The sequence below is a fragment of the Garra rufa genome, chromosome 21 (genome assembly GCF_049309525.1).
Source record: "Garra rufa chromosome 21, GarRuf1.0, whole genome shotgun sequence".
Classification (NCBI taxonomy): Eukaryota; Metazoa; Chordata; class Actinopteri; order Cypriniformes; family Cyprinidae; genus Garra; species Garra rufa.
The window spans coordinates 16,889,245-16,913,079 of record NC_133381.1 but is presented as its reverse complement, the minus strand read 5'-3'; the positions used below and the strand labels follow the sequence as shown (position 1 = coordinate 16,913,079).

The 23,835-nt window shown below is 35.7% G+C and overlaps 1 protein-coding gene across 1 annotated transcript in view; it reads right to left on the bottom strand.

Annotated features, from left to right (window-relative positions):
* The window catches only part of chst15 (carbohydrate (N-acetylgalactosamine 4-sulfate 6-O) sulfotransferase 15), a 39,447-nt gene extending 20,971 nt beyond the window's left edge, over window positions 1-18,476 (bottom strand). Inside the window, exon 1 of the mRNA XM_073827294.1 lies at window positions 18,350-18,476. The gene's annotated coding sequence lies outside the window, so the exon portion shown is untranslated. The remainder of the gene's footprint in view (window positions 1-18,349) is intronic.
* Window positions 18,477-23,835: the final 5,359 nt, after the last annotated feature.

Below are 23,835 nucleotides of genomic sequence, written 5' to 3'. Positions count from 1 at the left end.
AGGTGTCATTGATCCGTGTTGCTATGGAAAATAGACTCTGCGAGTGTTTGTATTTGTGTAATGACCTTAAATGACATTCCAGTGACAGATCGTGCGTCCGAGTCACGTTTATTGGCAATAAGTGAGGTCTCGCTATCTGTCTCGAAAATAAGAGTTTGAGGTAAACCGTAGCAATGAGGACCTCCGCTGCTTTCAGCGTGGGTGTCTATTTTAAGCACGAGCGTTAAATTTCTGATGACTTTAGCACGGAGTTGGGCTGACGCGTGCTGTCACTTTAAATACATTTCAGAATAACAAACCCAGCTCTAAGTGTGGGGAGGTGAGGCATCTGTGAGCGTGTTTTCATTACAGATTTGACTGAAGTAGAGGAGGAGTCCGGGACAGCGAGAGGATGCGTTAGTGTTGAAATGAGCACTCGCTGCGGGAAAGCCACAGCAGTCCACAGCTCAATGATTCATTACTGAGAAGCTCCATCATTATACCTGTCAATCAAAACCACTAGTGAGGAGCTCTACAAAGTACGTGCCTATTGATGCTTCTGATGTTGGTAATGCAAAGCTGACACAATCCTTACAGGTGAAAGGGACAGTTTACCCTAAAATGAAATATGTGTCACACCCGCTAATCAGTTTAAAGGAGTAGTTCACTTCTGGAACAAAAACTTACAGATAATGTACTCACCCCATTATCATCCAAGATGTTCATATCTTTTTTTTTCAGTTATGTGGACTTCTACAGTGCCCTTGATTTTGAACTTCCAAAATGCAGTTTCAATGCAGCTTCAAAGGGCTCTAAATGATCCCAGCCGAGAAATAAGGGTCTTATCTAGCGAAACGATCAGTTATTTTCTAAAAAAAAAAAAATTAAAATGTATATACTTTTTAACCTCAAATGCTTGTCTTGTCTAGCTCCGTGTGCATTCCGGTTCAACACAGTTAGGGTATGTCAAAAACTCCCTTCTCATTTTCTCCTCCAACTTCAAAATCGCCCTACATCACTGCAAAAATACTGACCCAGTGTTTACAAAGTTAAGATGCAAAGAAGGTCAAACGCCCTTTACAAAAAAAGGTAGAGCAGCGATGTAGGATCATTTTGAAGTTGGAGGAGAAAATGAGATGCTACAATCCACCACGCTCCCTAAGGTCACAAAACTCTGGACTTTTGGTAGTACCTAGGATAGCAAAGTCCACTAAAGGAGGGAGAGCCATTTCATATTTGGCTCCCAAACTCTGGAATAGCCTCCCTAATAATGTTCGGGGTTCAGACACACTCTCTATGTTTAAATCTAGATTAAAGACTCATCTCTTTAGCCAAGCATAATGTATCTCAAAACATTGTACTTCAGTTACATCTGATCACATACAGATCAATATTCTTCAGCTTGGGCTAAACACGAAATTTTTGCTTGGTTGGAACAGCAGCTACGCTAATTATTTCTCTATTTGTTTCTCTGTTTCTGCCACGGGATTTCCATCCCGTGGTACCTAGGAATTAAACAAGAATAAGTCTGGATTCAGAAGAAGAGATGATGCCAACCCCCCAGAGGACCGCCGATGATGCCAGCCTTGAAAACACACACAGCACTACACAATTTTTCTACAAGTTTGATTACAACACATAATCATTACTATTTGTGTTCATCATCTGTTTGATTACACCATTACTGATTTTAACATTTATATCATATGTACATCGACTTGACATACAGTAGTCACCACTAATAAGCTACTAAATATATTGTAGTAGCCTACATTTTGTACAGCTGCTTTGCAACGATTTGTATCGTGAAAATCGCTATACAAATAAACTTGAATTGAATTGAATTGAATTTATCAAAAAATGATAAAATGATAAAATTAATTTTGGCCAATTTTTTCCTTTTATTTTACTTCATTTTAAAGGACACCCTGGGTATTAAGACTTGTATGGCTTAATATAATGTAAATGATGTCTCATACGGAAATATGTAGTGGAAGACCCATGAATGATTTACGTAATTTAAAAAAATACACGTATTTTGGACTATGGGGGGCGCCATTATTTTGATGACCTGAAATGGTTGCACTCGGTGAGTTATACCTGAGGCACTACCTGTTGCTATTTTTACCACAACTCAGAATACACAATACTGGTCGGCGCCGATAGCCGTGTGGTTAGCGCACTGACATATAGTGCTGTTGCTCTCTGGGCGTCCCCTGTTCGAATCCTGACTTGAGGACCTTTCCTGATCCCGCCCCCTATCTCTCTCCCACTTCACTTCCTGTCCTATCATAATAAAGGCCAAAAAATAAATCTTAAAAAAAAAAATAATAATACACAATACTGGTATAACGCCACATTATGCAGATTTAGGTTGTAATTTTAAGTCAAAGAGCAACAAGAGAAGCGATGTAAGTCTTAACTGCTTTCCTAGCGATAAGAAGAGGAGAAAAGAATGGGAAGATACCTGTGGATGAATAAAACTTCCTAAAGACCAGTGTCTTTGTTCTCTCCACTTTAGCCCTGACGCCTTTGAGACTTTTAGTAGACCACAGCTACTGAAAGAGCTTACAAACGGCAAAGACAAGAAACGCTATATGCCTTCCTGGCAGGATGTTAACATGCAGATGCTTGTCATGACACCACAGCCACTGAAGGAGTTTGGTGGCGTTTAGACTCCTTGTGGGGAAAATCGATGGTACAGCATTTAGTTTAAGCCTACGCTTACATCCATCGCTACCTGTAAGCTCTTTCAGTAGCTGTGGTCATCATATCAGTATTTTATTTTCCGAGTTATGTTGCGGTAAAAATAGCAACAGGTAGCACCAGTAGCTTCACAGAGTGCAACCATTTCTTTTTTTTTTTAATATCGTAAATCTTTCATGGGTTTTCTACTACATATTTCAGTAAGAGAAATCATTTACAATATATTAAGCCATACATGTCTTAACCTCTGACTGAGCCATTGTTGTTATGTGAGGTTGGTCGATGGACAATGCAAATATACTACACTTGAAGGACTGTTTGATGTCAGGGTGCTGTGATGTTTCTTTATGAGAGCGCTGCAGGACATCTTTGACATATGTGACCCTGGACCACAAAACCAGTCTTAAGTCGCTGGGGTATATTTGTAGCAATAGCCAAAAATGCATAGTATGGGTCAAAATTACTGATTTTTCTTTTATGCCAAAAATCATTAGGAAATTAAGTAAAGATCATGTTCCATGAAGTTTTTTTGTGAAATTCCTACTATAAATATATCAAAATGTAATTTTTGATTAGTAGTATGCATTGTTAAGAACTTAATTTGGAGAACTTTAAAGGTGATTTTCTCAGTATTTTGATTTTTTTGCACCCTCAGATTCTAGATTTTCAAATAGGCGTATATCGGCCAAATATTGTCCTATCCTAACAAACCATATATCAATAGAAAGCTTATTTATTGAGCTTTCATATGATGTATACATCTCAGTTTTGTAAAATTTAACCTTATGACTGATTTTGTAGTCCAGGGTCACATATGACTCTCTTTACCCCCTCCCTCATTCATTTCCAGAGTCATATAAAGAGGGTGGCAGGGCTGTGAGGACCACTGCCTCCAAGCACAGTGGCTGCTCTGTCTGTGCCAGTCAGTGCCATGACTAACGGATCAGAGTATGCAGGAATGGACCCGTGTGGATGGAAGGGAATGCCAAGGATCTGGGAAGGAAAGTAGTAGCTCAAGTTGGAGCCCACAATATACCACCAAGAGAAACATAGGAAAATCATGGCTCTCTGACAGCATGCTCATATAACAAAATAAGTTCTCTTTCACTGCTAATTGAGTTTTAACAGCTTAAAATCACTTGTTTTTAAACTGCAATGCAAAAAAATGTGTGCAAACGATACGTTTTCTATCTATCTAGATAGATAGATAGATAGATAGATATGCACTCGTAGTTAGTGAGTCTGTATATAAAATTACAATCCAGCTCTCCAGCTCAAAGAAGACCCAGAAAGCAAAACGCTTTCTATCATCCCTTTCCGAGTTAATCTAAATTCTCCTCTAATACACGCAAACTCAAACACACACACACACACACACACACACACACACACACACATATGAACTAACAAGTACACATTCCATTTGTGCAGTGTCAATAGAGGGAAAACACGCAGGGATAACATCTATTCCACAATCAGTACAAGTAAGAGGAAATGAACGAATGTGGCAGCCTATAGAGATGGATAATGAAGCTCAGTGCAGCTGAGTCTAAAATGGCATCAGTCAGTTATATTAGAATATACTTATTACATCAAACTGAATAATCTGTGCTGAGGCACTTGGTTATATATTCATTGAAGTCACCTATTCAAAGCGTTGTGACAGTGTCACATCTCTATTTTACTGTCACTCAGTCATTTTCTTTTTCATCTTTTCCCTAATCCATTTCTTTTTCCTCTAAACTCTTATTAGGAAAATAGAAACAGCCTTAGCTGTTTGGTTAGCTGTAGCTGTTTACACATGAAGATTGTTAATGCTTCAAGGCTGTTCTGAAATACCAACACTGGTCCAAAAAATGCTCAACAAAACATTTTGACAACTTAGCATACATAGCAACATTCAAGGTCAAAATGCTTTTGCTTTTTGTTTTATTTAATTAAAAAATATCTTCATTTGTTTTCAACAGAAGACTGGAGTTCATATAGGTTTGGAACAAGGGGGGAGGGGTCACTATGTGATTATTAGATGATAATTTTGGGGTGAAATATCCCTTTAATCCCACTACATATGTGACCCTGGACCACAAAACCAGTCTTAAGTCGCTGGGGTATATTTGTAGCAATAGCCAAAAATACATTGTATGGGTCAAAATTATGGATTTTTCTTTTATGCCAAAAATCATTAGGAAATTAAGTAAAGATCATGTTCCATGAAGATTTTTTGTAAAATTCCTACTATAAATATATCAAAATGTGATTTTTGATTAGTAATATGCATTGTTAAGAACTTAATTTTCACAACTTTAAAGGTGATTTTCTCAGTATTTTGATTTTTTTGCAACCTCAGATTCCTTATGACTGGTTTTGTGGTCCAGGGTCACATATATTGTCTGGCATTATCTGTTTAAAATGAACTTTTCTGAAATTTAGAGAATAGCAAATACTGCTAAAAATAATTGAAAGTCTGGGACATGTATCATATGTTGCATGTCTTCAATTTTTAAAGGATTAGTTAATTTGCAGAATAAAAATTTCTTGATAATTTGTCCACCCCCATATTATCTAAGATGTTCATGTCCTTCTTTCTTCAAAAGATCTTTCACATAAAAAATTATGTTTTGGGGGAAAACATTCCTGGATTTTTCTCCATATAGTGAGCTTCAATGAGAGCCAATATGTTGAAGGTCCAAACTGCAGTTTCAGTGTAGCTTTCAAATAGCTCTACATGATCCCAGCCGAGGAATAAGAGTCTTATCTAGCGAAACGATTAGTCATTTTCTAGCTCGACTTTGCACATGATGTAGTCACATTAGAAGAGGTCACGCCTGACGTAGGCCCAATGTTTACAAACAGAGCGTGCAAAGAAAGTCAAACACCCTTTACAAAAAAAAAGGTAAAACAACAATGCCGGACAATTTTGAATTTGAAGGAGAATATGAGATGGAGTTTTTCACCCTACCTTATCTTTCTGAACCAGTACACAGATGAAGAATAAGCCAAACGTGACCTTTCCAACGTGATTACATGATGCGTGTAGTTGCGTATATGCATCCCCGAACTAGTGCTAGATGAACATTTGTGGATAAAAATAATATCAATTTAATTTTTTTTTAGAAAATGAACCATCGTTTCACAAGATAAAACCCTTATTACTCGGCTGGGATTGTTTAGAGCCCTTTGAAGCTGCATTAAAATTTGGACCTTCATCCAGCTGATCCCCACTGAAAGAGATGAACAACTTGGATGGCATGGGGGTTAGTAAATTATTAGGAATTTTTTATTTTGGAAGTGAACTAATCCTTTAATGCATGACTTTTTTTTCTGTTTTCATGTTTCCCAACTAACAGTTACTGTGCTCATTAAATGTCCTGCAAATGAAATGGAAAAGAAAACAAATACTTGGTGAGTATCAAAAGACATTATGATTGAAGGCTCTGGGTACAAGGATGTGATGTGACGTCTGACAAACACAACCCAGAATAAACCTTGAGACTGACAGTTCAATTAATACAGTCACATTGTGAAAAACCTCAGACGCTCTAGTTCCCTCCTCAACACTAGACAGCATATGAAAATGTCTCTCCCTAAAGAAAATGGTCAAATGAAGATACATAAATTAAATTCACTCTTAATGACAAAAACAGTGTACCCTAAAGTGAACCAAACACAAAAGAAGCTACTGTGAAAAACTTTGTTTTGTTTGCCCATATAGTGAAAGCCACTGTATAGGCAAAAACAGTGGAAACATTTTTTAAGAAATCGTCATTTGTATTTTGTTTTATGGTGGACTATCCCTTTAATATCAGCGCACTAAAATGCTAGCAAAAACTGGTTTCATGCAGCACCACACCATCTATCACTGTAGAGCTAGAAAACACTTTGACAAGTTTGATTAAACAAGGTTGATTGATCAGTAGGAAGTACTGTATAGAATCTGGAAAGACAAATTAGGACATGCAATGTAGTTTTCTTTTTTTCTTAGAGTTATAGTGTGCTAAATATAATGCATTCCATTCAGCAGTGACTTTTTGTGCTAAATGTAATTATTAAAAGTTTAGTTCACCCAAAAATTAACATTCCGTCATTACTTACTCACCCCTCATGTCATTCCAAACCTTCGTTTGGACCTTTGTTCATTTTCAGAACACAATTGAACATATTTTTGATAAAATCTGAGAGCTTTCTGACCCTGCATAGACAGCAATGCAACTGACACAAGTTTTTTTTTCTTTGCGCACAAAAAGTATTCTTGTAGCTTTATAACATTACGGTTGAACCACTGATGTCACATGGACTATTTTAACAATGTCCTTACTACCTTTTGCGGCCTTGAATGTGTCAGTTGCATAGCTGTCTATACAGGAAGAGAAAGCTCTTGGATTTCATCAAGAATATCTTTATTTGTGTTCAGAAGATGAAGACATTTCTTATGGGTTTGGAACAAGAATGAGAATGGAATGAGGGTGAGTAATTAATTACAGAATTTTCATTTTTAGTGAACTTTGCAATCTATGTGTTGCATTCTCTGTTCGCAACGTCTCCGTTTTATCATAATGACAGCAGCCGGTGCATAACCCAAATCAGATTAATACCTGCCGTTCAGTCATATTAATTTTCATGCTCAGTTTCTGAAATTATTTTCAGGCTTGACAGATTACTTTATGGGTGCAATGTAATCTATTTGCATTGACACTCCCCCTTTATTCTGCACTTATATGGAGACACACCCCACTAAATGACATCTTCAATCAACATAAATCCACAATAATTGACAAGATGTTCTGTTTTGTATAAGTTTGCATGCAAAACTTAACAAAATTAATGGCTAAATTATTGTTTTTGCCACTACAAAGCCATGTGACACTAAATTATTGCAGTGTGCACTGAACTTTTCTCATTAAATGCTTCTTGTGATTTCCTAAGCAGATGAACACAAGGTCATAAATAAAACATCAGTTATTATTAGCGACATCTTGTGTAATTTGGAACCCATCTGGCAGACAGATGTGCTTATGGGTGATGTTATGTGAACTCTTGCTGAAGTAGGCCTTTCTCAATGCCCCTTTATTCCCCCTTCTGATACTCCAGTGTCTATATATATGATGACAGGCTCATGTTCGGTTTGACAGATTTGTTTTGCAGCTTGAAGATGTTTGCGTCTCAGTGCTTGAAACACAAGGCATGTGGTTTGCTGTTGATTTCAGACTGTCAGTGCATTGATGGAAGGCTTTATTGTGTTATGCTGTGCCGTGTGTGTAGCACCAGAGCAAGGAAGCTGGGGAGAGCTGTTTATGTAATCCACTCTGAAAAGAGCAGTAGCGCAGAAGAAAAGAAGTGTAATTAAACAACAGAGATGAGAGAAGAGAAGTTCCCTCAGGTGCTTCATTCGGCAGCCTGCGTGAATAAACACTTCTTGGTTATGAAGGAAAGAAAGAGACTGAACCATCTTTATTAAAGGAGAAGTTTACTTCCAGAATAAAAATTTCCTGATATACTTACCCCCATGTCATCCAAGATGTTCATGTCTTTCTTTCTTCAGTCAAACCTTAAGAAATTAAGGTTTTTGAGGAAAACATTTCTGGATTTTTCTCCATAGTGGACTTCAATGGTGGCCAATGGGTTGAAGGTCCAAATTGCAGTTTCAATTCAGCTTTAAAGGGCTCCAGATGAGGAATAAGAGTATTATCTATCAAAGCGATCAGTTATTTTCTAAGAAAATTACTAATTTATATGCTTTTTAACAACAGATGCTCGTCTTGCTCTAGCTCGACAGTACCAACCCAGTGTTTATAAAGCGAGCGTGCAAAGAAAGTCAAACGCCCTTTGCATAAAATGGTAAAACAACGATGTTGGGCAATTTTGAAGTTGAAGGAAAAAATGAGATGGAGTTTTCACCCTACCCTACTTTAGAAGAACTAATGCGCATGACTTTTCCAACGTGATTAAGACATGCATGCGCATCGCAGAGCTAGTATAAGATGAGCATTTGTGGTTAAAAAGTATATACTTTTTTTTTTTTTTTAAAGAAAATGGCTGATCGTTTTGCTTGATATGACCCTCATTCCTCAGTTGGGATTGTGTAGAGCCCTTTGAAGCTGCATTGAAACTGCAATTTGGACCTTAAACTTATTGGCCACCATTAAAGGCCACTATATGGAGAAAAATTCTGGAATGTTTTCCTCAAAAACCTTACTTCTTTATGACTGAAGAAAGAAAGACATGAACATAGGGGTGAATTATCAGGAAATTTTCATTCTGGAAATTAACTTCTCCTTTAAGATGATTACAATCTTCCACACTTATTTTTTTTTTTAAAATAAAATAATATATTTTTAAAATAACTTCTAATTTATTATTTTATTTTATTTATTTTGTTATTTATTTATTTTACATTTACAGCTTCACTATAATTATCAGCTATGTGGTTGTGTTCAACGGTTTCCTGACAATGCACTGTTGAGACACTATTGTGTGCTTGATGGGAAACTCAGGACACCTCTTCCTAGACCTTTTATATGTCCCAGATACACACACAGTACAACAATAGATCCGAGTTCCTCTTGCCAGTTAATCAATAGCCTGTTCTTTGTTACCATCCCAGTGCACAATTCACAAGGATAATATGTAGCAAATGTCAGCAGTGCAGTTACGCATAAAAATGCGAAGTCACGCCGATTCTATACCGTCAGATAACAGCCACTTGAATTTATCTCATAAATAAACGATGTATTGGACTGGATTCTTAATTAAATCTGCTGCCTGGGACTTACAATATAAAGAGCTGAGATACAAATTGAAGACAGAGAGATGGGAGACTCGTTATAGAGCATCCGTTGTGCAAATGAACAGACGTGAGCTACAAATAACTCTGAGAATCCTAACTCATTTACTTTATTTTTTCTGTCTCTCATGCTTTTCTTTTATGTTTCTCCACCCCCGAATGCAGGTTATGGAAGGCAGCTTTCATTTTCCTTAAAAACAAGGTTTTACCTATCACAATATATTCTTGTTTTTCTTTTCCTTCCCTTTGTTATGCTTTATTGATCTCCAGCATTTTTCAAAGAAGTCTAAATAAAATGTGTTCCTTGCAAGAGATTTCTTTGCTAAAATATAAAGGGAGCTCTATATTAATATTTAAATAATTAGCAAAATGCAAAATTAAATAATTTGTTTATTTTCATGTCAAGAGACACTATTAAAATAAAATTAAAAATACTAATTTTTTACCCACTACTGAAGAAATTTATTTAACAAAACTATCACTGTTAAAAATGACTATGAATTTAACAGTAAAATACTGTAACAATGCTACAGTAAAAACCTGTTAAATGGTTAACAATTACTACCCCTACTATATATGGTGAAAAACTGTATTGGACATTGCATGTACGTTTTCCAAAGTGAAAATACAAAATTTACAGTGAATAACCGTAAACTGACAACAAGCAATGTTTTTTTTTTAACCCGAAATGACACAGTCTTCTCCCAAAAGATAATAAGACGATGTACAAGAGGCATCATTGTGGAAAAAAATATTTCTCAGCTTTTATTTACATTTGAACAAAAAGTGGCATGTCCAAAATTACCCATACCCTCTGCAAACTGTCACAACTGTGTTGTGAAAACAAAACATATGGAGCTGTAATCATAACTGTGTATGAAAACAATTACAAGTGCTTGTTGTTTTACTTCCTCTAGTATTCATTTCTGTTGGTAACTGCAGTCATATATACTTATTGGTACGTATTTTGTGTCTTGCGAAAAAATTCACACAGGTAGGTTTTTGTCATGAGATCAGGTAGGAAAAAACGTCAAGTGTAACGTGATTAAAAATGTCAAACTAAGTTAGAACAACCTGAATGTATGTAAATCACTTCTAACATCATCTGCCTACCGATCGCTTTGCATGGCAGAAATGTGCTTGAATATGAAAGACATTAAAATGTAATTTACAGGAATCGCAAATTACGATTGTGGTGGCAATTTTAGAAAACAAACTCGACAGACAGCACACTTTGTTCCCCCGTTTCTCAGTAGACCATGTTATTCTGAACCCAAACAATGCAGCCTCTCTGACCAGAGAATGCCATCGGCCTCGTCCTATCTTGGGATAGTGGCTGGCTAATGTTCCATGCATCATTAAAGAGGGCAGCAGACCAAAGCTCCTGGCACAGATGACCAGAAGGGGGGGTGGGGGGGGGTGAACTCTCTCAGAGGCCGTCGTCTCTCTATTGATACTGCTGCACAATGTTTATGTTTCTGCTCCAAATAGACATGAAAGACTGAGAGTAGAACTGAACCTCAGGGGGCCTGATGCCTCAAGTAAAATCATATTAGGATTTAATCTGATCTAATTCTGTGCCTGTTGATAATACCTATTCACTACCCAGAGCAGGTGCTATAAATACCCTTTATTGGGGGAAGGGGCATTAGGAAGGCCAATGTCTCCCTGTTTGTGGTTTGCATAACCTTGCATAGACTCGCTTATTAAAAAGAGGTCTGGTCCTCATTGCAGCCTATTCTAGCGAAGAACAGTCTATAAAGGCAGGAAGAGACTGATTGACTGACTTGCTTGCTTTACCGTAACATAGAAAATAAAAATGTGTAAAGTGTGTGTGTGTATGTGATCACAAAAATAACAAAATCAGTCGTCAAAATTACCGTTTTTTTTTTCTTTTATGCCAAAAATCATTAGGATATTAAGTATAGATCATGTTTCACTTAATTTTTGATTAGTAATATGCATTGCTAAGAACTTTATTTGGACAATTTTAAAGGCGATTTTCTCAATATTTTGATTTGTTTGCACCATCAGACTCCAGATTTTCAAACACTCACTTAGAGCTAATCTTTAATAACACCAATAATTTAAAAACACAAATCTAGCAAATATTAAAATGAATATATGTTTTTCATGTTGTACATTATAAATTCATTACAAAATTGTAAGATTATTACTTTTTAAAATGCACACACATTAACTTGTAGCATTTAAAATGATTAATTTTATAATTAAATTTTATATTTAAAATTATTGTTTTATTTGTATTTAAAATATTGAAATAAAACATTTACTGTCTTATTTGTATTTAGAATATTAAAATAAAACATTTGGTGTCTTATTTGTATTTAGAATATTAAAATAAAATGTAATTATATAAATAATATTAACAGTTATATTATTAAGTAGAACATTAATATTAATAAATATTAATAAACATTAATAAGTATTTAATTACTATTTAATAACAACTATTTAATTTCATTAACCTAACTATTTAAATGTAATTCACTATTTTTGTTTTATTAATATTAATAAAACAGAATGTAAATAAAATAGAATACACTTATTGAAGATTTCATAGACTGAATAACTAAAACTAAAACTAAAACCATAAAACAATTACTTGAAATAAAATAAATCTTAACCGAAATAAAATGAAACAAAGAACTTCTCACTTTCATTTAGTTTATAAGATATAGGTGTATTTAAAAAAAAAACTAAATTCCTAATAAATGTATAATAAATATATAAATGTATAGTCTTTGTACAAAATACTAATAATACTAAAAAAAGTGGGGGAAAACTATAATAATAGTATTTTAATGATATACTAAAATTACCACTAGAGCTGTTTTACAGCTAAAGTTGAACGGATTTTGCAACAGGTAGTTTGTTATTTTCCTGTTTATTACTATTAAGCTGATTTGTCACAATCTGTAAGTACTATATAAATGTGACTTGACTTGCAAGCGATTGTTTTATCCTCAAACCCACTTGCTGAATCTTGTAACTTGTAGACATGACTTTGCTCGCAGGTGGACTGAGTAAAAAAACCCTGTGTCCCCTGAGCTGCACGACACCAGCCAATAAGATAGCAGCTTGCCAGATTGTGAAAGTACATTCCAGTTTGTGTCCAATATGCATCAGACGGTCAGTGAGCGGACTGTGGGCGGTCCGTGGGTTTGCCGTCTGTGGCTGATACTATGTTTAGGATGACAAGAGCATTGAATCTGCAAAATCAAGATCTCTCTTTGCTTGGAATGAAATGAAGATGGGTGTTTAAGCCACTGAGCCAAAACACTAGGCAGGAATATGCATAAATGATATACTTCCCTCAGATTCAATCAATGTATACAGTAGGTAATGCAGCCAGGAAGTACATTACAGCAGCTTGCTGAAGTTCATTATTTACAGTTCTTTTTTTTTTTTACATAAATCAAAGTAGGCTTATGTAAGCTTATAACTTAAAAACATTATTTCAGGAACAGACTGTACGTACGAGTAAATGTGTGTTTGTATTTTCAAAAAGTAAAGCAACGTAACCCTAGAGGCGCCCTGAATGATGAATCATCCTGCTGGAATGGGCCGTTATCCTGAAAGTCACTCTGTCTCCCCCTTGTACTTGCTTCCTTTTCCTCTCTATGGCGAGAATCAATATTATCAAAGTTTTGAAGCAGTTCTGAAGCATTTAGTTCGTTTAAAACCCAAATGAAGCAATTAGGCAATAAACAGGAAGCGAGAATTGCATGGAGTGAGTAGCACGTCCATTACAGTAAATGTCACAAGGTCACTTAAGAGTTACCAGAAATATTTTATGACTGAACTCAGCAGACCATTAACACAAGCTCACTATAGCTCAGTGAGGCAGGCAGACACATCTCCCTATTTGGCGGTTTCAGACAGGCTTACACCATTAAGACTGGCTAACACAACACAAGAGATTAATACCACTCAGACCGACACCATTAAGACTAGCAGAAAGCACTCATGCGAGTTAATACTGCATACAAATGATTCTACAATGGCACTCACGCTCTTCTATACTTGTAGGATATGCTGTTAGCATGTCTGAAATACACAACATGGCTTGAGGCAATGTCGGTTTATATTCCCACGGATGGCCAAGAGACTCGCTGACTTGGCTGATGTTAACAATTGGTGAAGTTTGGAAGGAAATATTTTAGGGAAGCATCTTCAACTTTGCTGTGGAGTTCAATTCAACTCTGCAGTGGCTGTGAGTCCTGCAAGGCAAAGACAGCTTGCAAAACAATAAATTATTTGAGTTTGAGAGTTTAAGGTGAAGTACACAATTTGTCATATGGAGTGCATGATGTCCACAGGATGAAGATTTTGACGGTTCGGTTTATATATTTTAATATTTTATTAACTTAAAATAATTTGTTACCCAGCTGACTTAAAATTTTAAGTTCAGTCAACTCAAAAAAAAAAAGGTTAAGTCAACCTGAAATGTTAAATTGTATTCAGGGACTACTTAAATATTTGATTTAATTCAATTGTACATTTTAAGGCAGCTGGGTAACAAACCCAGTTTTTAAGTTTAGCAAACAAAATTTCTTGTTTAGTCAACTCAAATATCTAAGTTGTCACTTAGTACAGCTTTTTTTACAAATTGTGTTTTTTTGTTGTTGTTTTTTAACAATGTATATATTTTTATATTTATTTTAAAATGCTATTTATTCCTGTGATGGCAAAGCTGAATTTCAGCAGCCATTGCTGCAGTCTTCAATGTCACATGATGCTTCAGTAATCATTCTAATATGCTGACAATAATAAACAAACATTTATATTATTATTGAAAACAGTTGTACTTCTTTCTCCTTTTTGTTGTTGTAAAAACCATGATAAATAGAACATTTTTGATAAATAGAACAATTGAACAATTTGTAAAACTGAAATACTCTTTAGATCAATTTGTCAATTCATATTTAGTTATGAAACTATTAATTTATTTTTTAAAAATCATACTGACCTCAAACTTTTGAACTGTGGTATATATACAGTCAAGCCCGAAATTATTCATACCCCTGGCAAATTCTAACTTAAAGTTACTTTTATTCAATCAGCAAGTTTTACATTTGAACAAAAAGTGGCATGTCCAAAATTATTCATACCTTTGCAAACTGTGACAGTCTATGGGAAACTCTTTCACTATCCAGGAGGATAGTGAAAGAGTTAAAAAAAAAATCCAAGGATCACCACCAAGGCCATCCTGATGAATCTGGGCTCTGCTGGTGGCAACATCTCAAGGCAGACAGTCCACATTTTATTTAGCCAAGATGTGACTGGGACATGAATTTACATTTGATTAAAAAAAAAGACTTTGTCCTCACCACCGCATACCACTGATATTTAAATATACATACATATTTTCCAATCTAAAAGCGTTTTAAACTGTTTAAAATCAACTGTTTGGATTTTTGACTCAAAACCTTATAGCTCCTGATATACCAATCCTCTCTCTTGCAGAATAAAAGTCTTACTACTTGATTTAAACTACTTTCAAAGTTTTTAAAAGATCTGTCTTCCTATCTTGCACAGACCACACAATATTAAAAATTCAAAGTTGTGTAATGTCTGATTTGCTGGGGTATGAAATTGCAAAAAGAGAAAATAGAGAGCCTTTATAAAGCATAAATCGTGCCAGTGAACAGATGACATGAGCCATAAATAACTGAATTCTTTCTCATTTTCTTTTTTCCCACTTTCATCCCCTTTTATTTTCCTCTAAGGTTATGGGAGGCAGCTTTCATTTTCTAAAAAAACGGGGTCCTTTTTGCCAGGGGGCCGACCACAAACAATCCACACACACACATAGGAAGGATGAAGAAGACATTCACATTCACATAAACACAAACACACAAGCACAAACACATCTCCATGTCAGAAGCCAAAGGGCATCTGTCTACCTGTCAGGCCAAGTTTTGCGACTCTCAGAGGAAGAAGGAAGAGAAATGTTAATAAAGGCCTGTAGTGTGAGACCCTGCTGATTCCCACTACTGAGTTGCTGAAAGCAATATGAACTCAAAATGAAAAGCCCCATAATACAAAATGTACTGTTATGGCGTTCCAGGAGAAATTGCTTATTTACTTTATATATAAAGTTAAGATGATGAGCATGACCGCAGGCCAAGCGAACCATTTAAAATAAACAAAGAAAAGAAAATCCCAATGACATCCCGTGACAAAATCTGACATGTAATAAGAAAATTACATTGGGAGTCTTGATATGACAGTTACAATAGAAAATAATGCAAAGCGAATGGATGTAATATAGCATATAGTATGAAAAACTATTTGCTTTGTGTATACACAGAAAAACAAAGTAGCAAATGTTGTTGCAACCTACTTCAATGCCAATGAAAAGTCTGAAGGTAAGAAAATGCAACTGCCAAATTGTTTTTTTTCTTGACACAAGTGCAGTATATGATTGACTTCATAAGAAACACAAACCTGACCCTTCATACTATAAATCTTTTATGCCATGCGAAACGGAAATGTGCGTCTGCGTGTGTGTCTGAGTGTGTGTATGCATGTTTGTTTGACTATGGGTGTATGTGTATGCTTGCAGGCATTGGGTCAGACTGTCTGTCTGTCTGTGTGCGTGTAGGCAGACAGTGGGTCAGAGCGATGAAGGGTTTGGTTGTTGGTATGGATAGCATGTTGACTCAGCGCAGAGTTATATATTCTGCAGCTGTTAAGATCTGAGCCTGGTGAATGTCTTTCTAAGGAAGAGACTCTCCAGCCATCCAATGCACACTCCTTGTGCCAACAATTACTAATACATCACAGCCTTGTAGACACTCCAGAGTGCAGTAGCCATGACAAACATGAAAGCACTCCATGGCAATTTCCTGAGGTAATAGAGCAACACTTTAATTTCTAACGTATCTACTACTAAAAAAGCAATCAATCGGTATAGTGAATTCTCAAAATGATCCTAACTTTCACTTTAAATGACTCTGAATTCATTGCTGGTTAGAACTAACCAGCTACAACCTGATTTCAACAGGTTTCACCATGGATTTCGTAGATGCAACCTGATAGCGTTGAATAATGTAAGACTAGATCCATCTGTTCTTTTCTCTTACATAGCTGTCAATTTATTCCATGGGGGATATATACCCCTCGTGTTCTTCTACCATCATCCACTGCTGTTCCTACAGGACACCATTCTTACAAGTCTCCTTCCCTCACCTTAAACCCCAATCCTAAAATCATAGTTAGGGGCAGAGCTTATTGCATGGCGCCAAGTGGGAATGCTCTGGAAAATGGATATATTCCATATACTCTGTATGTACATGGGTAAATCACGTTAAATGCTGTGTGATTAATTATAGAAACACAAGTGTGTTTAATGTGCTGTACTGTAGGTGCCTAAAATAGTTCAAGAGCAATAGTCAACCCTTCCAAAAAATTTTCATGGTAACCCTAGTCTTTACAAAAATACTTGCATCTACAGTAACTGGTAACTGGTGTTAGCAATCATCACCAAAAAAAGAAATTAAATTATTAAACAAAATGACACTTTTTTAGAAGTGTTTGGTTGATCAGAATTCATTTCTGGGGCATTTGGTGTACTAAATCTCTCGATTCACATTCAATGATTTAAATAAGATGTTCAACGATTAGAACTTGTAGAGGTAGAGGTGAGGGACATTTTTTAAAACAAAAATCAACCCCAGCTATAAATGTTATAAAAAATCATTTGGAGACAGATGTTTAAAATATATGCATGTTAGTTATGGAGATCAGTTACATTTTGATGTAAGGCTTAAAAGCCTGGCAGTTTGGCGTATGGAATACTAAAATTGATCAATTTTTTTTGTCAAAGACTGTGAAAATAGTTATGATGAGTCATATCTAATGAATTTTAATAGGCTTTTTAAGCAAAATAATCACATTTTGAAAATGTGTGTTGAGGGTTTTATAGTATTTTAACACTTAACCAACCCCTCAAACTGAAATGTGACCCTGGACCACAAAACCAGTCTTAAGTAGCATGGGTATATCTGTACCAATAGCCAACAATACATTGTATGGCTATTAATATATATAATACATTAATGTTTAACATTATAAGTTTATAAACATTATAAACTTAATGTTTGATATGCATCGCTAAGAACTTCAATTGGACAACTGATTTCTCAATATTTAGATTTTTTTCTCAGATTTTTTTCTTCAAATAGTTGTATCTTAGCCAAAAATGGCCCTATCCTAACTAATCATACATCAATTGAAAGCTTATTTATTCAGCTTTTATTCAGATGTGAAATCATCAATTTAAAAAAATTGACTCTTATGACTGGTTTTGCGGTCCAGGCAGGGTCACAATTGGGAATGTAAATGCACAAAATGGTAATTAATTAACAAAAGTTAAAAGCCTAATGAATTTATATGTTGTTTACAACGACTGATGTTTCAGAGATATTTAACAAAGTGGGTATCGTACCAACCGACCCCGGTCTCCTCAGATTAATCCTTTTACAGTAACAATAACTGCAACTATGGTATTTTGGCGTAAATGTGATTACCATGGTAAATGTTTGTAAGGCTAATAATGCCGTTGAACTTGCCTGAGGTCACACACAGCGAATCTTCTGTCACAGCAGCATCCCATCGATCTGAATGAAACACTGTGCGTGTGAAAATCCTGATGAGAGCCGCTATTTATGAAGCGCTTCTCAATGGACTAGTTTTAAAAATCATCTTTTTGACGCTTTAACATTAAGTGTGAGACGGTGAGTCGCTATATAAAACCACTCTCTGTCATCTAATATTTGAGTAAATCTATTAGCCTGATTCGGACGCGTAAACATTCTTGTCAAAAATACCATATCACTCGCGTAGAAAACTTACCTTGATAACTTGTCCAGTTTTAATATTCCAGTGAACGCTTGTGTTTGCGTTTCATGGCGGTAAAGGAGGACCGCGGTATAGAGAACTTTCTGAGCGACTGATGTTGATGAAAGCCTTTCTGTCTCTATTCAACCACAATGCCGCTCTCTCTCTCTCTCTCTCTCTCTCTCTCTCGCTCTCTCTCTCTCTCGCTCTCTCTCTCTCTCTCTCTCGTTCAGCAGGGGTTCAGTCAGTGGAGGGGGTGGGATACGGCGCATGCTGCTACTGATGTGCTGTGCTCCCACCAATCCCAGCTATTTATGAACTCAGTCTACTTGAGATTAATAATGAAACAAAAACGAAAAGAAAATTGTTGGACTAAAATATTAAACATAAAGGTTTAGCTAACCTTTGTAATTCTGTGAAATGTCATACGACGTTGTTTTAGAACAATGAATCTGTTGAAATGAAATTTCGTGATAGTTTCGCTAAACAATCTACATAATATAAAATGCTATCTAACCTACGTATAGACACCTTATATGTGACCCTGGACCACAAAACCATTCATAAGGGTCTATTTTTTTAATAAATAAGCGTTCTGATGCATGGTGTGTTAGGATAGAACATATTTGGCTATATATTTGGAGATACAACTATTAATTGCCTTCAAAGTTGTCCAAATGAAGTTCTTAGCAATGCATATTACTAATCAAAAATTAAGTTTTGAAATATTTACGATAGGAAGTTTACAAAATATCTTAACAGAACATTATCCTCACTTAATATCCTAATGATTTTTGGCATAAAAGAAAAATCAATCATTTTGACCCATATAATTTATTTTTGACTATTGCTACAAAAATACCAGTGCTACTTAAAGGAGTAGTTCACTTTCAGAACAAAATTTTACAGATAATGTACTCACCCCCTTGTCATCCAAGATGTTCATGTCTTTCTTTCTTCAGTCATAAGGAAATTATGTTTTTTGAGTAAAACCTTTCAGGATTTCTCTCCATATAATGGACTATAATGGACTTCTATGGTGCCCCCGAGTTTGAACTTCCAAAATGCAGCTTCAAATGGCTCTAAACGATCACAGCTGAGGAAAGAAAGGTCTTATATAGCAAAACGATGGGTTATTTTCTAAAAAAAAAAAAAAATGTACAAGTTGTATACTTTTTAACCTCAAATGCTCGTTTTGTCTAGCTCAGCAAGACGAGCGTTTGAGATTAAAAAGTATATAAGTTGTAAATGTTTTTAGAAAATAACCGATTGTTTCACTAGATTAGACCCTTCTTCCTCAGCTGGGATCATTTAGAGCCATTTGAAGCTGCATTTAAACTGCATTTTGGAAGTTCGAACTCGGGGGCACCATAGAAGTCCATTATATGGACAGAAATAAAATGTTTTCCCCTCAAAAAACACCATTTCTTTTGGTGTTGGATGACAAGGGGGTGAGAACATTATCTGTACATTTTTGTTCTGAAAGTGAACTACTCCTTTAAGACTGGTTTTGTGGTCCAGGATCACATATAAAGCGTGACAGAAGTATATGCAAATTTAAAATTGTATAATTTCTTTGAAATGGTGATATAGCCTAGTTATCTCACACATATTGACTGATTAATTTGTTTTAACACAAACCCTTTAGCAATGTTGGCTTTTCATCACGTCTAATCTTGTTTGCTCTAATTGACTGTCATGTTTAGTCATAGCTTATTCAGAAAAGCGTTTTTAGCAAAGGAAGCCAGCTTTGCGCTCCACTAGTTATTTTTTATATGTCTACAAGATGGTGTGCATTCACATCAAATAAACATCCTCCTTGCTCATCATGCCTTTGATGGATTCACAAAGGACCATGAGCTTTGAGAGTGATAGTGTGTGTGGTTGTGCACATGGTAAAACCAAAAACCTAAAACCTTTGGCAGACCGCAGATACTTTTTCCAACAGAAAAAACTGAATGATTATACAAGATGAATTCACTGCAGTAGCAGAGCTGCCAGAATAAATCTGTAGTGAAAAGAAGCATGAGCAGTTTGAACAGAAGTCATCGCATAATTGTTATCGATTGGTTCAAAATTGATTAATCTGTTTTCTAGCACTCAGACAGCAGGCTCGGCGGTTTGTCTGGTCGCAAATGTAAGACAATAACCAAGAGTCAGTCTCTACAAAATATATTTAGCTGTACTGTAAGCATTCATCAAGTCCAGAAGTTATTGAGAAGAGACTTGAGGTTTGTCCTCCTCATTCAGTAACTTTTCATTTGTCAAACTAAATATGGGGGATGGCAGTTATGTAAAGCTCAATTTGAAGGATAATACAATGGCTTATAGTGGTATTTATAGGATGAATGCTTAAAAATAAAGTAAAAAGGATTTTGCAATTTTAAGCCAATTACATATTTGAAAGATTAAGTTTCAGCTCACAAAATAAACCTCATCAAGGCATTTAGAATTTTATCAGGTTTTATTTTCTTATTTATATGACCAGATAATGACCAGATGTTTGATAATGACTGTAAAATATTAAAGAGATAGTTCACCCAAAAATGAAAATATGATGTTTATCTGCTTACCCCCAGGGCATCCAAGATGTAGGTGACTTTGTTTCTTCAGTAGAACACAAACAAAGATTTTTAACTCAAACTGTTGCAGTCTGTCAATCTCGAAAGTGAAAGTTTCGTAATAGGCTACACATCCTTTTCGTCCTTTCCGAATACGGTATTCAGTTTTGGGCTCATCCCTATAGTTTGAGTTTTATTTCTGTGGAAACCTACTGAGATTATGAATCATGTTATTGACTCATGCACAAATTCGCCAACGCATGAGTAAGTTCTCACATTGCTTATCTTGCAGAAATTCTTATTTCACTGGAATTGTGCTATGCTGTGTGGAAATATGCATGTTTAGTAATATTCCCCTAATAGCAGTAGTTATTCAAAAATGAAGTCATTTTTTTTTCTAAAATTGGCCTATTGTTGACTATTACTTCAGGAACTACTTTAGCATGATACATTTTGTATGAAGCAATCATTTTCAAAAATGTGTATAGACACTGACAGGATTCTTTTTCAGTCAGTCCCCTGATATTTTGCAATAGAGTGAATGTGTAGCAACAACACAGCAATTTCCAGACAACTGTGACAAAGACTGGAAAATTAGTTTTTCGAGTTCAAACTTACATCCTAAGACAGCCCATCACCCCTGTGATGCAACTATCTATATTTTTTGTAAAAGCTCTACTTTTTACAAACCTCAGAAGTGTAAATACAGAGAATTAATTTGTATATATTTCAGAAGTTACTCTGCAGTATTGGCTTACTTTCTCATATTTCAGAAACTTGCCACACTTGGTGTGTTTGTTACAACCGCGTGCTCTAGATTCCGATGCCATGTCTCTGAGCTAATCGCTCTCTCCCGCTCTCTGTCTATCTCTCCGTGTCGCCATCAGTGCCAGCAGCCCACCTCTTCAAAGAGAGCTGCCCTCTGGGAAATCAAAATTTAATTCGCCGTAACGAATGGGATTTGACTAACGCTGTCACATCCTCGTGTTTGTTCAATGGTCTGTTCTCAACTCAGAATCAGAGATTGAACAACTGGGTCTTGTCTCGATGTGGAAACAGATGAAATTGATTACATGTTGGATAATGGTGGTCTGAGCAAGTCAAAAGTTTACATAAACCTTGCAGAAACAGTCAAACTGTTTGCTATTCTTTATAAAAATCCTTCAGGACCCATCAATTTGTTGGTTTTTCAGCATTTTTATGATTTGAACTCTTTCCAACAACAATGGGTATCATTTTGAGACCCGTCTTTTCACACTGAGGCCAACTGAGGGACTCATATGCAACTATTAGAGAAGGTTCAAACACTCACTGATGTTTCAGAAGGAAACACGATGCATTAAGAGCCAGGGGGTGAAAACTTTTGAAACGAATTGAATTTTGAAGAACAGCAGGCAGTTTAACTGTTCAGGACAAACAAGGGACTCTAACACTATCACTAAACAAAAAACAGCTGTGGATCATTCAGGTAACAACACACTATTAAAAATCAAGCATATGTAAACATTTGAAGGAAGTCAGTTTTATAAATTCAACTACTATTTTCTTTAGTGGACTATATGTAAATGTATTTTATGTGAAATATCTTATTCAGGTCAGTACTAAATAAAAAATAAGATGCATTTTGTATGATCCCTCTTATTTTGGTAAAATAATTAACATTTTGCAGATTCTGCAAGGTGTATGTAAACTTTTGACTTCAACTGTAGATTTTTTTTTTACACTTTTTCCACTATAAAGCACCTTTTGTGCAGTGGAAAGTTTCCATAGATGCTAAAGGTTCTTCACAGAAGCATAGATGCGAAAAAGGACCATTATTTGTAAGAGTGTAAGCTTTAAACTTACTGTGCACTCGATGGACATCTGTTTAAGAGCCTGTGGAGATGTTTTCACATGGATTCCCCCCTTGTCTTCCTTTCTTCTGAAAAAACACGCTGAGTAAAATCCCTAAGAATTAAGATAAAATGTAACAAACTGCAGGGTTTCAGCACAAAACAAAAGAACAGATTCAAGCATTCTCAAATGGTTAATAAAATTCTATCATAAATGTAATAATTTAAACCCAGCTGGATTATTCTGCCAGTTTGACAAGGTTGTGTCCTCTCCAATCTGATTTTGTGGCAACTTGGAACTCTTGCATCTACATTAATATTAGTCTGTTTGTTTCTTATTCCCAGGTCACCATAGCCACCAGATCCAGTCCGTATCCAGATCAGATGGTCACTGCAGTCCCCCGGATCCAGTCCAAACCTAGAGCAGATGGTGGATCAACACCTACAGCCGAATGTCAGCGGATACCGTGTCAACTAGATGAGCCCCATCAAGAAAGAACTCCTACCCTAAACGGCCACCGGCACAAGGCCATGGGAACCAGATGAGTCCTCCCCAATTTGACTTTGTTGCAATATGGAACTCTTGCATTATTATTGACATTTTATTTTATTATTTTAATACTGTAAGGTTGCTTTGACACAACTTGTATTGTAAAAAGCGCTGTATAAATAATCTTGACTTGACTTGTCAGGGGAGTGTAGCAAAATCATGATACTGATTAAATAAAAGACAGTTTTAACTGCTTTTAAATGTTGCTCTTAGTAATTGTGTGATAAGATAAAAGAGGGTTGTTGTCCAAGGCTTGATATCTATAAAATTCATTCCACATTATGTCTAAATCATTTGTGTTATGTTTGAGACCCTAAGAGAGATTTACAATTGGGAATGCAACACAACAAATTGAGCAAGCAATTGTTTTTGTCTGAAATATATCATGGGATCACTCCCAAAGTGCTTGTCGCTAAGAAATACGTTTTTTTTTTTTTTTTTGGATTGATTGAAAATGTTCTTTGAATAAACCCAATGCTCTTCATCCATATTCATGGCAGAGGCATGTGTAATTTCATGGACGGGTGAGTTGTGTTTATAAACATCTCATCTGAATGC